Genomic DNA, 11,667 nt, shown 5'->3' on the forward strand with positions numbered 1-11,667 from the left:
CCATTGGATGGTAAACTTGCCCTCATCTAGGGCTCATCGCTGCACCAGGCTTCCCATCTTTCACCCCAGACTCCATCTGCAGTGGGGCTGCAGATGCGGCAGTGGCCCCACCTCTCTGTAAGCTCACTTGGCCTGGGGACGGGACTTTGAATTGTTGCCTTGGTTTCTCAACAGCCATGTGAGATGGTTTAGGCTGAGAAAGTGACTGGCTCAAGGTCGGACTTTTATGTCCAAGCAGGGTGGATCCTGCTATTTCCTGGTCTTTGGTGACACTCAGTCAGTGCATTGCTGAAGATGGCACACAGCTGCATAAAGCTGGTAAGAGCCAATGTGGTGTAGTGCCTCTTGCTAGCTTTATGCAACTGTGTCGCTTCTTAAGCAATTAATTGATTGAATAAAATCTCATATGACTTACCAACTCAATTGTTTTTAATTAACAGCCCTGTCTTTCTTATAAGTGTATATGGCATATTTTCAAGAACAGTGTAGCAACTACTGTGGCAACTGAGTTCCTACTGGGAGAAAGGGCAGGATATAAATCTAATAAAAATAAATAAATAAATAAATAAATAGTAAACAAACTACTACCATTCCTTTCACTGCCTTAAAAATCCATGTATACCCCCCTCCCCCAGTAGTACAGGAGCTTTTACAAGCTAATATTTACCAAGCAAATCCCATCTTTTCCTGCCAGCTGCCCATGCATGTTGGTTTGGCACCTGCACCAAATTCACCACACAGGATAGAACGATGCCACTAAACGCCTATCATTCCTCAGCCCATTTCCACCAAGCAGGTGAAAAGTTTCCTGACATGATTCATCCTGCTATGGTTCTTTTGTTTGCGGAATGCGATTTGGAAAGAGTACTCTTCCACTGCTGTCCCCCCTTTTTTGCTTTTTTAAAAAATCCTTGTTTCAAGAGGCAGCCGTCAGCAACAAAACCACAAGGCTAGTCTTGGCTGGCTGACTACATTCAGCAGCTGCTGTGTTCCAAGTTCTGGGCAAGCCACAGTTATCCAGATTCCCATTTGTCCTGTGCATCTTCTGTCTCAGTTGCATTACAGCATCTTGAGCAAGACGGACCACTAATTGACCAGCCTGGAAAGGCTGCCAGTGTTTCAGTAAAGCCCGTTCCTAATCCCCAGCAGACCATGCCTGCCCTGTCACACAGCATTTCCCACCCCTGTTGATCTGAGGCCTGCAACATCTTCCAAGTCCTCCTTGAATGCAAGACTCCAATTTAGCATGTGGTATGTGCTGTCTGCTTTTTTTCCAGCAGGCTGCTCATGGTTATTGTATCTCGACCAAAGTAAATGTTCCGAGTGGGTATGTTCTTTCGGCAGTTATATTGTAGCAGACTAGCAAGGCAGCACCAAAAAGCAAAAGCCAATTTTTTTTTTCACAAACAAAAGCAAAAAACATCAAGCCCAATCTTTGGGCTCTACCACAATTATTCTGAAAGTGCCACACATACAAAAAATGTGGATGGCTATATATTTATCTATACTTTTCTTAAAACAAGAGATAAAATGCTGGATGCATTTCACACCCACACCCCTCCTGACTAAAGTCGGAAGCCTATTCAAGTTAGCTTCAGTGCATTTCTTCATTGTGTTGTGCTGACATGATTTGTTCAAAGAAATTGTGCTTTTGGAAGGAAAAGGTTAAAGTTTGCTACTGATATTCATCAGGAGATGGATATTTAATCTTTAATCTCTTGTTCTAGGCCCCTACTTTGGATCAACTCATTATCCCAAATAAACGATGTGTCATTCCCATTATTTATGTTTCATTGCAGCCAAAGTATCTGGACCTCGTTTGGGTAAGCACCATTCATTTTGACCCATTCAGCATTAATCTCCCTGCTAACATCTTTCCTGTCCTATGCACTGTCCCGTATTTGCTTTTATGTTTTCTGTGGAGTGTTTATAAAAGGGTAATGTTTTACAAAGCAGGCAGAATTTTTGTATGTGTATAAACTGCTGGGCTTGAATGCCTCATTGATGCACCATCTAAACTGAAGTGTTCATCAAGATTAGTGCATCCAGTGAGCTACTGAACTGGGTAAAAATAAATAAATAGAGGAACTGCGCCTTTCTTTATAGCGGGGGAAAAAAAGGTTGATGATTCCGTTACCATTCCAGGGGTATACTTTTTAAAGCAGATGGACTTGGAGAACAGGAAAACATTTGATTTTTTTTTTTTTAAAAGATACAGCCAAGGAGGTCGCTTATGGTGGCAGAGAAAAAGGAAAAGAGACAACAGCCGTATTATTTTTGTGGATTCTGATTTGCTGGGGAGTGAATGTCAAGCTGGAATGAAGCCATGGAAATCAGCAGAATGACTCCTTCTACATCATGGTAGCTGCAATCAGAAATTGCCCTCTAGCACAGCTAAATACATATGACTTTTGCTGGGGAGCAGAAGCATGTCTCTCTGTAGTATGGAAATAGGGTAATTATTTTTTTAGAAGAGAGATTCATAGATGCATTAGTGATGCATTTTGCCATCAACTCTCTCTGCCCCCCCCGCCCAATCTGTGCACTTTACGCAGCCATATCTTTGGGGCTGTTGAATGTTGGGTGCTATTGACAGACATCCCCCTGTGCAACGCAAACACTTTTTTTTGTTTTTGTTTAAAGAACACAATATGCAAGTGCTTTTCTGCCCATATTCCCCACATTTAATAGGGAAAATTCCAAAACAGACATGTGGTGGTATCATTTGAATGGCATAGATCCTTAAATACATTTGTCACTTGGTGTGCTTGCCAGATATTTCTCAAATATCCACACCATCGAAAACACTCCAAATTATATCCATCATGACACTGTCAACATGTAGCACTGTTTAGCGTTTTATTTTCATTAAACTGCACTATTGTTGTCCATCTATTATGACATAAACTAGGATTTGTGCCCTTGCTTTAAAATGAAATGAAGACTGAAAGAAATCATTGGGAAAATATTCAGAGAACCTTGCAATTTCATTTGTGTTTGTTAAGCTGGATTGGCGCACGTGGAGAAAGGGTAGGTGAAATGTCATGTAGATCAGCTGCAAATTGCAACCGTGAGTATGAAATTCCAAAGGGATTCAGTAAGAGATGTAGCCAAGAGTGTGGGATGCAAATTTTACTGCTGTATCTACTGCTTCTGTAGTGTGCCTTACTATCCCACGTTTCCTCCACAGAGCTTAAGGTAGAATACATGGTTATCCTCTCCATTTTATCTTCACAACAATCCTGTGAGGTAGGTCAGGCTGAGAAAAGAATGACAGGCCCAAGGTCATCCACTGAGCTTCTTGGCTGAGTGGGGATTTGAACTTGGTTCTCCCTGGTCCTAGCCTGACATAAGAACATAAGAAGATAAGAAGAGCCTGCTGGATCAGGCCAGTGGCCCATCTAGTCCAGCATCCTGTTCTCACAGTGGCCAACCAGGTGCCTGGGGGAAGCCCGCAAGCAGGACCCGAGTGCAAGAACACTCTCCCCTCCTGAGGCTTCCGGCAACTGGTTTTCAGAAGCATGCTGCCTCTGACTAGGGTGGCAGAGCACAGCCATCATGGCTAGTAGCCATTGATAGCCCTGTCCTCCATGAATTTGTCTAATCTTCTTTTAAAGCCGTCCAAGCTGGTGGCCATTACTGCATCTTGTGGGAGCAAATTCCATAGTTTAACTATGCGCTGAGTAAAGAAGTACTTCCTTTTGTCTGTCCTGAATCTTCCAACATTCAGCTTCTTTGAATGTCCACGAGTTCTAGTATTATGAGAGAGGGAGAAGAACTTTTCTCTATCCACTTTCTCAATGCCATGCATAATTTTATACACTTCTATCATGCCTCTTCTGACCCGCCTTTTCTCTAAACTAAAAAGCCCCAAATGCTGCAACCTTTCCTCGTAAGGGAGTCGCTCCATCCCCTTGATCATTCTGGTTGCCCTCTTCTGAACCTTTTCCAACTCTAGAATATCCTTTTTGAGATGAGGCGACCAGAACTGTACACAGTATTCCAAATGCGGCCGCACCATAGATTTATACAACGGCATTATGATATCGGCTGTTTTATTTTCAATACCTTTCCTAATTATCGCTAGCATGGAATTTGCCTTTTTCACAGCTGCCGCACACTGGGTCGACATTTTCATCGTGCTGTCCACTACAACCCCGAGGTCTCTCTCCTGGTCGGTCACCGCCAGTTCAGACCCCATGAGCGTATATGTGAAATTCAGATTTTTTGCTCCAATATGCATAATTTTACACTTGTTTATATTGAACTGCATTTGCCATTTTTCTGCCCATTCACTCAGTTTGGAGAGGTCTTTTTGGAGCTCTTCGCAATCCCTTTTTGTTTTAACAACCCTGAACAATTTAGTGTCGTCAGCAAACTTGGCCACTTCACTGCTCACTCCTAATTCTAGGTCATTAATGAACAAGTTGAAAAGTACAGGTCCCAATACCGATCCTTGAGGGACTCCACTTTCTACAGCCCTCCATTGGGAGAACTGTCCGTTTATTCCTACTCTCTGCTTTCTGCTTCTTAACCAATTTCTTATCCACAAGAGGACCTCTCCTCTTATTCCATGACTGCTAAGCTTCCTCAGAAGCCTTTGGTGAGGTACCTTGTCAAACGCTTTTTGAAAGTCTAAGTACACTATGTCCACTGGATCACCTCTATCTATATGCTTGTTGACACTCTCAAAGAATTCTAATAGGTTACTGAGACAGGACTTTCCCTTGCAGAAGCCATGCTGGCTCTGCTTCAGCAAGGCTTGTTCTTCTATGTGCTTAGTTAATCTAGCTTTAATAATACTTTCTACCAGTTTTCCAGGGACAGAAGTTAAGCTAACTGGCCTGTAATTTCCAGGATCCCCTCTGGATCCCTTTTTAAAGATTGGCGTTACTTTTGCCACTTTCCAGTCCTCAGGCACGGAGGAGGACCCAAGGGACAAGTTACATGTTTTAGTTAGCAGATCAGCAATTTCACCTTTGAGTTCTTTGAGAACTCTCGGGTGGATGCCATCCGGGCCCGGTGATTTGTCAGTTTTTATATTGTCCATTAAGCTTAGAACTTCCTCTCTCGTTACCACTATTTGTCTCAGTTCCTCAGAATCCCTTCCTGCAAATGTTAGTTCAGGTTCAGGGATCTGCCCTATATCTTCCACTGTGAAGACAGATGCAAAGAATTCATTTAGCTTCTCTGCAATCTCCTTATCGTTCTTTAGTACACCTTTGACTCCCTTATCATCCAAGGGTCCAATTGTCTCCCTAGATGGTCTCCTGCTTTGAATGTATTTATAGAATTTTTTGTTGTTGGTTTTTATGTTCTTAGCAATGTGCTCCTCAAATTCTTTTTTAGCATCCCTTATTGTCTTCTTGCATTTCTTTTGCCAGAGTTTGTGTTCTTTTTTATTTTCTTCATGCTATGCTACTAATTTCACCATTATAGTCATGGCAGTTATGTGAAAACTTTAGCCCAGTTCTCACTGAGGTGACAAACATGGTTTGAACATTACCCTTTAGACTGCAAGAATTTGCATGATTGAATGCTCCTTTACAGGAAAAAAAATAGTCATCTGAACAGAAAGGTAATTTCAGGTAATTTTAGCATACTCTCTGAAATGCTACTTTTCTACATGCAGGGGGTTTTGTGGGTATGCATAAGATGGCTTTTAATCAGTCATGTGAGCCCATACCTTCAGTTTGCAGTCATATCACCCAAGCACAGGTTGGTCATCAGCCTTATTTACCAATGGAAGGTCCAGAAGTACATTCAAGGTTCTCAGATCAACTGTTGTTGAAAGGGAGTACGTGTGTTGCAGCTAAGGAAGGGGGAGAAATTCAGTTCAGTCTGCGTTTAAAGACAAGCTATCTAATTCTCACTTCCCAAAACATTACACAAACTGAAACATAGCCATCTTTTGAAATTTGCTCTTTTCTGAATTTTGCAATACAGTTATCCAGCCAAGTAATGTGTACAAAAATGCATTTATTAGGGTAAAGTGTGCATAAAAATGCATACATAAGTGAAATGAACATACAAAATGCATTATATTAGGGGACATTGCTTGTAAAACATGTATATTAGGCAAACATTACAGTAAAATGTGTGCATTAGGAGTAATGCTGATGAATTTTCATGAGCACTTAAAAATACCAAACTAATGTGGAAATGTGGAGAACTGAATGTAAGTTTGAAAAAATAGGAAACTGAGAGAAACTGAAATTGAGATTTGCCCATCTAGGGATGAAAGAATCTATCAATTTTGGTTCTCCCATTTTTTTCATTTTTCCAGTCTTCAGTTCTCCACATTTCTGCCACAATTTGCAATTAAAAAAAGAAAAGAAAAGAAATACACTTGAAAATTCTTCAGCACTTTAGGGTGAATTTCTCCTAATTAACACATTTTGTATGCATTTCTGACTAATGTATGTATTTGTGCAAGCATTTTCTCCTAATATAATGCATTGTTGCCTGTTATTGTCACAAATATGATCATTTTAATGTACACTTTCCCTTAATATATGCATTTTTGTAAACATGGGTTGGAGAACTGCATTGCAAAATTTGGACAAGTGTGAATTTTGAAGGATGTCTGTGTTTCAGCTCTCATATTGTTTCAGAAAGTGCGAATTCGATAGCTTCAGCTTTAAATGCGGACTGAATCAAATTTCTCCCCCACCCCTTGTTGCAGCAGACTAATTATTTTGCATTCCCACAATATAAGCAACTTAATTAAAAGAAGACTACTTATAGGACCATGTGCCCATATTATAGTCTCAGGTGGAAACTTACTGAGATAATAATTAGTTCTTGATGGGGAAGCCCCCCCCCCATCTTTTATGAAAAGTGGTCTCAGGACACCGAATAACTCCAGAGATAGGTAATGGGATGTACAGTTCCCATTCTTCAGTTTTTTAGGCTGAGATTCAGCCCAGCTTGAGTGTAACCAAAGGTTCACACCTTAATTGCTGTTTGATGTTCATAATCAAGTCTTTGGTGGTCCCCAATATAACTTCCAGGGGATGTGGTCAGCCATTATATTTTGCAGAAATTGGCATGCTCAGTAAAAGGGAGTGTTGCCCGTTACTAAAATAGGATGGAGACAGAGCTCCCCTTTTCCTCCTCAACTCAGCCAGTGCTGGTGTAGCAGAATGGAGAAATCTGAGCTCTCTGGTTGCTTCTGCTGCGGTAAAATCCCTGGAGATTATTTTAGAAGCTATGCATCTTTGCTCCCAGTTTGGTTCAGTTTGCATATTTCACAAGCTCAAAGCTCAATGAAGACAACATGGAGGCAGAGCACATTCTGAAATGTGGTTGCATTTCACAATAATTGCTTAACAGAAATTATATCCTTGCCGTTCACCAGCATGCCTGCACAACTTGTGACCTACGTAGGGGTGGTCGAATCAAGTCTATTTCTGTTCACAGATATTCACCCATATGCCTCTTCCATCCTGTTTCCACATTTGTCTGCAAATTAAAATCTGTGTACAAAAAATAGTAGTTTGATAATATTTTAAAATGTGTTTTCTCCCCAAACATGCATTCTATATTTGCATTCTGAAATATATTTTCTCTCAAGAATGCATTTCTAAGCGTGCACTCTTATGTGTTATAACTTGGGAGTAAACATAATTGAACACAGCAGGATTTGTTTCTAAGCAAACATGCACAGGAGTGTCAGGTTGACTCAGCCTGTGCAGTAGCCCTGCAGCAACCTCACTGCCTTGCCTCCTTCCACTCCCAGCAGCAACTCATCTGCCTGGAGATCAGGTAAGTGTCTCTGCCCCACCATGCTGTCTGCTACTGCAGGGGGGTTGTCTAACATATGCATGAGTGGTGAACTCCATTCAGCTTGGTAGTCTCTTTCATGATGTGAAGGCCTGGGCTACAGGGATATTCACATTGAGACTGGGCTTGCTAGTCAAGGAAGAGGACCCTCCCCTCAGTGAATTCCAGAAAGGCCTGAGTGGCACTCTGGCACTTGGATGACATCAGTTGTAAATGACTCTTTAGTGATGCTTTAGTGATGCATCTTTTGGCACGCAGGTATAGATGCTGAAGTGATTGATACCATTTCTCAACAACAGGGATTTCTCACATGAACATCCCTCAGAAATAGCCCTTCATGAAATTTATGAGAGCTCCTGGCAACCCAGGTAGCCATAAAATATTAATCAAATGTATATGTGTGTGTGTGTTGCCGTAATATATATTTAAAGGACCAAAGAGCATTAAGAGTCCAATGGGACCATTAAGAGATCCATAAAAATAAAATGTTAAAAGACAGGCATTGTCAAGCTTGTCAGGATCCAGAGTTTCATTTATCCTAACATTTCTTCTTTGAGTTTCCTTTTTTTACACTAAGGAAATCTGTTGAAGTCTATCGCTCTCAACATGGCTGGATTCTTAGCCTTGGTTATTCATAAACAAGGAGGGCAGTCAGATTCATTTATTTATAAAAGTATTTATATATCATCTTGTCACAAAGCCGAAAGGATTGTGTAGAGCAACATAAAAACATCTAAACGCAATGCAAAACAATAATTAAAAATGACTGTACATTTTTAATGATTTTAATAAAATCAAAAATCTAGTCTAGATTTGTATGTTTAGGGAGACAGAATAGTATAGTGGACCTTATTACCATCATATAAAATTTTATTCTGCCCTTCCTACCAAAGGAGCCCAGGGCAGCAAACAACAAAACAGTAAAAACAATACAAAGATTTTTAAAACATTTCTAAAATTATCAAATATCCTCACAGATAAATAATTTCAAGGTTGCCAGCCATCAAAAGCCAGGGTGAACAGGAATGTTTTTCAATATGAATATTGAACCCTGATTCAAATTCCTGCTGAGTTCAACCATAACAATCATTGGGTGGCCATGGCTATGCCACATCTCTCCATCTAACTCGTTTTACAGAATTGTTTTAAGCATAAAATGGGATAATCTTGTGCACATTGCCTTGAGCTCTTTTGAGGAAAAATGGCATACAAATGCAATAAAAAATACACAGACAATATTTTGTTCTTGGGTTTCTGTCTGGGCTCCTACTGGGAGGAAGGGTGGGATAGAAATTAATTAAATAAATAAATAAAAGCACCACCACCACAGAAATTCTCTCTCCAGCTTTCTTGGGCCTTTCTTTAGACTGCTGTCCTCACCTCCAGCCAGCTGTATCAGGGCTTGATGAGTGGAAGAAGGAGGGGGTGCAGAAAAAAATGTCCTTTCTCTGTGCCAGTTCCCAGGTTGGTGCAGCGCGGGGGCCCAGGTCAGGTCTATCGTGTGATAGCTCAGTCTTATCCCTTCCGCCACCCGCCATTTGGGCAGGTGAATTGTGAAACTATTTACCGGTGGGACTTTCTTGCCAATGGCAGAGCTCCTCCATCTCATCTTTATCTAAATCTTCCTCCCCAGCATGGTGGATCAGGGGGTTGGATTGCTCTACCAGTTAAATTTTTTAAACAAATAATCTCCCTGTCTCTTTTCCCACCCGTAGGACTTTACAAGCTCCCATCTTTGGTAAGTGCAAAAGGGAAGAGAAACTTTAAATTGTATGTGCACTGCATTTTACTCTAAATTTAAATCCCTCTAGAAAAGGGATAAAAGTCTTTTATTGTGCCTTACATAGAGAGTCAGCTGTTTGCCTGCGGCTGTTTTTCCCTCTAGTTCTATGAATATATGTAGTGAGTCTCCTGCATTGGCAGTGGGTTGGACTAGATTACTTTTGACGACACTTCCAATTCGATGATTATATTCAGGAAACATGATTTCACAAACGTTAAAGAGACCTGTGTCAAAGTACCTCTAAGCAAATGGCCCTCACCTTTGGGGTGTTCCCTAAGCTAAAGAGCATGGCCTCCTAAAATACAGAGAGGCAAATGGGAATCAGGAAGACATGTGGAAGTGGATTTTTAAGAGTTCATAAAAGGGCGTCTAGGACTGGGTTAGTATATCTATGTAGGCAGAGTTGTAGGCATTTTCAGAATGTTTCATGATATGCATCTAGGAAGTGTATGCTGAAAATGTAATTTTATTTGCAAAGCTCCATTGAAATGAAAATGGACTGCCTTCAAGTCAATCGCAACTTATGGCGACCCTATGAATAGGGTTTTCATGGTAAGCAGTATTTAGAGGGGGGTTACCATTCCCCTCCACGAGGCTAGTCCTCCCCAGCTGGCTAGGGCCTGCTCAGCTTGCCACAGCTGCACAGGCCAGCCTCTTCCATGTCTGCAACTGCCAGATGGGGACCAACTGGGCTCCTTGGGACTATGCAGCTTGCCCACGGCTGCACAGGTGGCAGGGCATGTAACCCCTGAGCCACTCACTGTAGGGGTGATCTTTAGCTGGCCCTTTACACCCAGGAGACACGAGCGGGGATTTAAACTCACAGACTCTGGATTCACAGCCAGGCTCTCCTCCCCACTGTGCTATACCAGCTGTTAAGAGAGCTCCATTAGCTCTGTTTTATTCCCTGTTAAATTCTACATAGAAACCTAGGAAGCTGCCTTATACTGAGTCAGTCCATTGGTCCAGCTGACTTGTTTACATTGACTGGCAGTGGCTCTCCTAGGTTTTCAAACAGGGTCCACTCCCAGCCCTACCTGGAAATGCTGGGATTGAACCTAGGATATTGTGCATGCAAAGCAGATGCTCTACCACTGACCTTTGGCCTTTCCCTAACTGATTTCAGTTGATTGATTTCAGTTGATTTAGGCTTATGGTGTGGGAAAAGAAAATAAATTAATACTTCTGAGTTTGCATTAACTTCCCCACCCCGGTGTTCCATGGTCATTTATATACATTAGGAAGGACTGATGTAAGATGTATGATTGTGCACTATCTATATTTGGATTTTGTACATGATGTCCTACTCATGGATGCTTCTGATCTCCAGATTACAGTCTGAAAGATGGAGTGGCCTTAGAGAAAACTTTTGAGTTTAACTGCTTTCTCTTGTTTGTTTATATTTTATAGTGTTTCACTGGACACCACTCTGATTTGCTTAGGGAGGAAGCCTGAGATATGAATAATTTTAAATGAATGATCCTGATATACATGATTCAGTTCTAGCACCATGGGTTGGCATATTTGGGCACTGGCCAAGCACCACACCCCATCAAGGGTCTCGTGCCAGCTCCTGGAGCCTCCCTGACACTGCTTTTCCTCCCCCTTGCTGCCACTGCCTGCAGAAGCAAGGAGAAAGAGCCACTACCGCCACTCATCTTGGCTCCGCCCTCTGGATGCCTGTGTGGATCAGGTCCAAATAGAGAAGGGAAATGAATGGGACATAGTGGCAGTGGTGAGAAGGATGTGGGCTCACTCAAGAAAAGGGGTCCACTGAGGACATCTTGCCCAAAGACCTCCAAAGCTTGGAGGCAACACTGACACGACTGACTGGGGCTGAAACTTCTTGAGGGCACCAGTTATATTTATTTAGAATAAATATTATAAATGTGTACACATGGCAAGTATGCAGAGTGATAAAATGTGAATGTTACCTTTCTACCATGGACTGTGAAAAAGACCAATAATTGGATGTTAGAACAAATTAAACCAGAACTGTCACTGGAAGCTAAAATGATGAAACTGAGGTTCTCATATTTTGGACACAATGAGAAGACATGATTCACTAGAAAAGACAATAATGCTGGGGGAAACAGAAG

At 41.6% G+C, this 11,667-nt stretch overlaps 1 long non-coding RNA gene across 1 annotated transcript; it reads left to right on the forward strand.

Moving 5' to 3' along the window:
• Positions 1–1,760: 1,760 nt before the first annotated feature.
• On the forward strand, positions 1,761–11,213 carry LOC133384498 (uncharacterized). The gene is made up of 4 exons (XR_009762588.1): positions 1,761–1,823; positions 2,213–2,361; positions 9,501–9,523; positions 10,979–11,213. It is a non-coding gene; the product is annotated as an uncharacterized LOC133384498 (long non-coding RNA).
• The last annotated feature ends 454 nt before the right edge of the window (positions 11,214–11,667 follow it).

This window comes from Rhineura floridana, chromosome 4, assembly GCF_030035675.1.
Source record: "Rhineura floridana isolate rRhiFlo1 chromosome 4, rRhiFlo1.hap2, whole genome shotgun sequence".
Classification (NCBI taxonomy): Eukaryota; Metazoa; Chordata; class Lepidosauria; order Squamata; family Rhineuridae; genus Rhineura; species Rhineura floridana.